Source organism: Microtus pennsylvanicus, chromosome 10, assembly GCF_037038515.1.
Source record: "Microtus pennsylvanicus isolate mMicPen1 chromosome 10, mMicPen1.hap1, whole genome shotgun sequence".
In the NCBI taxonomy this organism is placed as follows: domain Eukaryota; kingdom Metazoa; phylum Chordata; class Mammalia; order Rodentia; family Cricetidae; genus Microtus; species Microtus pennsylvanicus.
Genome location: NC_134588.1, coordinates 109,843,476 through 109,849,485, shown reverse-complemented (window position 1 = coordinate 109,849,485; position 6,010 = coordinate 109,843,476). Strand labels below are relative to the sequence as shown.

General features: G+C 51.5%; 1 protein-coding gene across 1 annotated transcript in view; it reads right to left on the bottom strand.

Moving 5' to 3' along the window:
- The window catches only part of Ints7 (integrator complex subunit 7), a 502,168-nt gene that overhangs the window by 430,445 nt on the left and 65,713 nt on the right, over positions 1–6,010 (bottom strand). The gene's annotated exons all lie outside the window — the stretch shown is intronic.

Below are 6,010 nucleotides of genomic sequence, written 5' to 3'. Positions count from 1 at the left end.
TTCTTGGTTGATGGTGTCCTTCTCATGCCTCCCAGACCTCAGCACCATGGATGAACAGATTCCCAATATCAGGAGCATCCCATGGGACTCTGTGTGTGTCACCTAATCCCCTGAGGACCTTGATGTAGCAGGGCCTCGGTCAACTCATGAGAACATCACCGGACTTCCAAAGACAACGTTCTACATTCTGACCAGGAGGATGCTGCTGCCCGAGGCCAGTGAGGGTCAACTAGCATCATTGCCTGCTGCTTCTCTTGGGTGTGTTTGTATGTGTGCCTGTGTTGTGTACACGAGTGTGTGGTTGTATGTGTGCCTGTGTTGTGTACACGAGTGTGTGGTTGTATGTGTGCCTGTGTTGTGTACACGAGTGTGTGGTTGAGCAGGTCAAAGGTCAATGTTGGTTTTCTTCCTTAGTCACCTTAAAGTCTCTCTTCCTCTGATGGTGAGGGGAGTAGCAGCTCACTCAGGACAGAACAACAAGCATGTGGCATGGGTGTGGGAAGGGGCGTGGAGAGCAAGAGAAGTCTGTGTCTAGTAACAGGAAATAGTAATATTAGCTATCACTCTGTCCAGTGAGGACAACTTCCAGAACCCGGTGGTCTGAGCAGGCTGTGGAGGAACACGGAGAGGTGACATGGACAGACAACCTGGCTTTTCTGGGCTGGAAAAAGAGTGGAACAAAGACACACAGCACGCTCATGCTGTACCCAGGGTGCTATTTTGCAGTGTGGTCACACCTGGAGGTGTTAAGAAGCAAGTGTGACTGCTGCGCTGGGTCTGAGTGTGTAAGCTCTTGAAAGAGTGGTCTTTGAGCTGCACCAGCAACCCCAGCCCCAAACTGGAACCAATTAGGACAGGAAGGTGTGAGGCTGGGAACCGGGGTGCTGGGACTAGGGGAAGGGAGTGCTGTGGACAGACCCTTCTTTCCAAAAGGAGGCCATCCCTCCCTGTCAGGGTACATCTCACAGAAACTCAACAAGGAACAGCCTCCTCACCCTACTCTCCCCAGCAGTCAGGGGCCTTCCCTACCTCCCCCTACCTCCCCAGAAGTCAGGGGCCCTCCCCACCTCACCCTACCTCCCCAGAAGTCAGGGGCCCTCCCCACCTCACCCTACCTCCCCAGCAGTCAGGGGCCCTCCCCACCTCACCCTACCTCCCCAGAAGTCAGGGGCCCTCCCCACCTCACCCTACCTCCCCAGCAGTCAGGGGCCCTCCCCACCTCACCCTACCTCCCCAGCAGTCAGGGGCCCTCCCCACCTCACCCTACCTCCCCAGCAGTCAGGGGCCTTCCCCACCTCACCCTACCTCCCCAGCAGTCAGGGGCCCTCCCCACCTCACCCTACCTCCAGGGCTGCTCATTGCATCCTCTCTGAGTCCTTCCTTCCCTTCTGGGCCACAGCCCTAGCTACTTGCTTTAAGGAAAAGTAGTCTCTTGGGTTATTTATATCTGTATCTATAGGCCAGACTCCTCTGGGGGGGCAGGTACTCGGTGGGGAGACCACACTCAATCTCCCAGGCAGTCCTGGAAGAAGCCTTTAGCCAAAGCCTCCACGTGAGGGCATGGGACCAAGGTCATATTGTTTATCCCTCTGCCTTCCCAAGGGGCCTTGGGAAACTTTGGTTGGTGGCTGGGCAGACCTGTCCTAAGGGCCTTCAGGAACGCGTGATCTTTAGTATAGATTGTCTTCAGACTCCCAAGCTGTTCCTCATCCTCAACCTATGCATCTCTGCAGAAACTGTCTCCTCTCTTCACGCTGTTTGGAGGGGACAGCTAACTGTAAAACATGAGAATGGAGCTGTTGTGATGTTACCAGTGCAGGATCTACCAACTAGCCGTGGGTATAAGCCGAGGTGTCTGGAGAAACCTCAGACCCAGAAAGCCCCAGTCAGCTGGCAGTGCTGGTGAAGCATCTATGGCCCCAGATCTGCCCAGAGCTGTGCCCACAGTTAACTCCGAGGGATGGAAATGCAAGAACAGAGACTATATTCCTCTCCAACCCTGGGTCCTCAAATGGCCCAGAACATTCTTGGTTTAACAGCTGATGTTTCTTTCCACGAAGCCTCTTGGCTACCAGGGCACATGGGAAAGGTGACTCAAGGTGAAGACTAGCCAAACACTAGGATCCTGCAGGTACCTACATGAGTCTTCGCAGGCGACACCAAGTGTCAGGGGTGTGAGATGGGAGAATCCAAGAAGTGCTAGGGGCTGCTGAGGGGCTCAGGACATCAGGGGATATCACTGACCTGCACCACCATGTACCCAAGACTCCATGTTCAAGCCAGCCCTCTCAGTAGCTGACTCTACACTTTAGGCATGATGCTAGTCACAGAGGCTAACAAGAGAGCCTGTCTGGAGGATTTGGCTGAAGGTCTTCCGGGAGGTGCGGAAAGGCCTTGGAATGTCCACCGTGGGACAGTTGGAGACGGGAGAGAACCCAGGCTTTGAAGGACTTCCCATCTTCCCCAAACACAGGTCAGAGGCATGTTAAGAGCTAGGAATGGCTCGGCCCCAGAGCATGCGGGGCTGAGCAACACTGACGGAAAGGCACCAGCTGAGTGCCGTGTCCCAGAGGGACCAGCAGCTACCTGGAGATCCCCATCCCGAGGGAGAAACCAGCCAGGTTCTGGGGGAGCAGGTTTATTCTGTGGTCAAGGCCAGAGGAGGCTTCTCATGAGCACCTGGCTCACCCCGAGGGTGAGAAGCAGGAAATGGCATGGCCTTGACCTCAGAGAGTCGGTCAGCCACTGTACCTCCAGCATCCGGTACTTGGTAGTGCTCAGTAGTTAATGAATTCAAAGCTGTGGTCTTGTTGGCCAAGCTTTGGGCATCATCTGGGAACTAGCTGAGTTCACAAACTTCTGCTTGGACAAAGCTGCTGTCTAAGCAGCAGACATGGGATGCCAGTGAGCTACTTTCCCTGCTCAGCGGGAGGAAAGGTGCACTTATCAGTCACTGAGGTGCGGAGGTGGGGCAGAGCTGAGGGCAGGCTCTTCCCTAACAAGGGCCAACTGAGCCCAGGTGCGTTTCTTCCCTGACAGTGCAATCTTAGCTGAAGCATCCCAGGGGACACAGCAAGCATTGATAGATCTGATGATGCCCACGTGAGCCTGTGATTACAGTCTCTGGCAGTACAACATTAAAGGACTCAAGTCACCAGGCAGCCTGGCAAGCACAGCGGGCATTGCATCAGGAGAGGGGCTCCCAGCAGTCTCTGAGAGCCACTTTCCAAGCCAAAGGAAGGAATGTCAGCAATGGACGGTTTCCTAATGACCCATGATCATTTCCTGCTACACGGAGGATGCTATAAAGATTTCAGAAACGGGTTGGAGAGATGGCTCAATGGTTAGAATCTGGCTGCTTTTCCAAAAGACCCAAGTTCAATCCCCAGTACCCACACAAGGCCAATTACCACCTGTAATTCCAGTTCCAGGGATCCCAGCGCCCTCTTCAGACCTAGCTGTTCTTCAGGACTGAGTAGCCAGTGTGGCCAGTGGCTGATGGAGCACATCCAGAACATTCCCACCATCACCACCCAGGGCTGGCTGAGTTCTAGATACCAACAGGCAGTAACCCAATTCTCCATAGTCACGTGGCCGCCACCTAGGTCATTCTGAGCTCCGCAGGTCACACAAGAAGACTCATCTACACTGGAATATAACCAGTCAATGTATCATCATCATGGCCACTGAAGGTGGCCAGCAGAAACCACTCTGTATGATCTTCTTTGTATATTTGCTTTAAAATGCTTTGATTTGTAACAGGCAGTGGTAAGAAATCCCACTTTAGCCAGGCGGTGGTGGCGCACACCTTTAATCCCAGCACTTGGGAGGCAGAGGCAGGCGGATCTCTGTGAGTTCGAGACCAGCCTGGTCTACAAGAGCTAGTTCCAGGACAGGCTCCAAAACCACAGAGAAACCCTGTCTCGAAAAACCAAAAAAAAAAAAAAAATCCCACTTTATTTTATCTTATTATTCAGTGGAGCCTGAAGTGTGTTGGTAGGAAATTTAAGAACTGACCCAGCCAGACAAAGTGCGCATCTGCAGTGCCGGCAGCGGATAGGTGAGGAGGGAGGCCACAGGGAAAGCTCAAGGCCAACCTGAGCGCCTGTGACCCTCACACTGAAACAACAGGGAGGACAGTGACAACACAGCAAGAATGCCCAGAGCAAGGTGGAGCAGTCGTTAGGGAGGCACAGCGAGTGTGCAGCGAGTGTGCTGGCTGGTTTAGGCCAGCCTGACTCCAGAGGGAGCCTCACCTGAGGAACTGTCTTCCCCACAGGGCTGTCGGCAGGCCTGGGGGCATTTTCTTAATCAGTGATTGACAAGCGAGGGCCCAACCCATTGTGGGTGGTTCATCCCTGGGCTGGTGGTCCTGGCCTGGGTTCTCTAAGAAAGCAGGATGAGCAAGCCACAAGCCCTGTGAAGCACGCCAGGAAGTGGCGCCCCTCCATGGCCTCAGCTTCAGCTCCTGCCTCCCGGCTCCTGCCCTGCTTGAGTTACAACCTCAGCTTCCCTAAACAGACCATGGTTCAGGATAAGTAAGTCGTCTCCAGTTGCTTTTAGTCATAGTGTTTCATCATAGCAACAATAACCCAGTACTTAGTTTTCCTAAGGTCACAAACTTAGGTAAATTTGAATGTGGGCAGTGTGGGCACAAGGACTATGCCCTCACAGCCGTGAGGCTCACAATATTTATGACCAAATTGGGAAACATGCTTATTTCCTAACGAGCATGCTCATCTTTTTTAAAACATTCTTTTCATTTATTAGTGTTAAAAATATAAACGCATGCTGCCCTGCACAGTGAGCAGGCGACCCTGCTCCTGGGCCCGCTCCACAGTCAGTTACTTTTCCACTCTTGACTTTCTGGACCTGCTTTTATTTTGAATGCTTTCCAACCTTGTAGGGAGTCCCAGTACACAAAACCCAAGAGTTTATAACCACAACTATCAAAACCACTTTTTTGTTTTGTTCTGTGTTTTTCAAGACAGGGTTTCTCTGTATGGCTCTGGCTGTCCTGGAACTCTCTGTAGACCAGGCTGGCCTCAATCCAGAGATTTGCCTGCTTCTACCCAACCCTGCAACCTCCACGCTGGGATTAAAGGTGTGCACCGTCATGCCCACCCTATCGGTTTTGCTTTTAAGTAGCCTGTATTACAGAGTGAATTTCAGGTCTCTAGCACTGTTTCATGGTAGAATTCTCCAGAAAGAAAACAAATATAGTAAGCCACCAATTTCTTTTATGACCTCCCCAAATTTTATGTTATTAAAAGAGGTTTTGAGGCTGGTCATGGTGGTGTACACCTTTAATCCCTGCACTCAGGAGACGGAGGCAGTCTGAGACCAGCCTGGTCTACAGAGTGAGCTCCAGGGTGAGTCTGAGCGACACAGAGAAACCCTGTTTCAAAAAACAAACAAACAAAACAGATAAACAAAAACAAGCAAACATAAAAAGTCTTTTTCTTTGACAAGATCTCCTTAGTAAATTGGGAGCATGGGGACCTTGGGAGAGGGTTGAAAGGGAGTGGAGAGGCAGGGAGGGGAATAGAGAAAAATGTAGAGCTCAATAAAAGTTAATAAAATTAAAAAAAATAAAGAGAGGCCTGCACCACCACAAAGTCTTTTTCTGAGGACTCAGTCGGGCTCGTGGCAGAATAAGTGGATGGGGTCCTTGGCCCTTAGTTGAATCATCATTGAAGACATTATTTCCCCAATTTTTTCATCTCTAGTTCTTCAGTCACCTGATAAATTAGACTGGAGAAGTCTAGCCCGATTCAGTCATTTTGTAGACACTAAAGTCTGACTCTACAGAGCCAAAGTGGAACACTGACTCAGCAAAGGACAGCGGCCTCCACACAGGTCTTCCCTGGAGCTCTGGAAGTGTCCCCAGACACTGATCAAGTGCAGACTGTGCACTCTGTGCTCTTGGTGGCTCTGGGGGACATCACTTACAGTGGAAACTGTAGACTTGCACATGCTATGACAAGCAGAATTTGCTATTCAGGAGCAA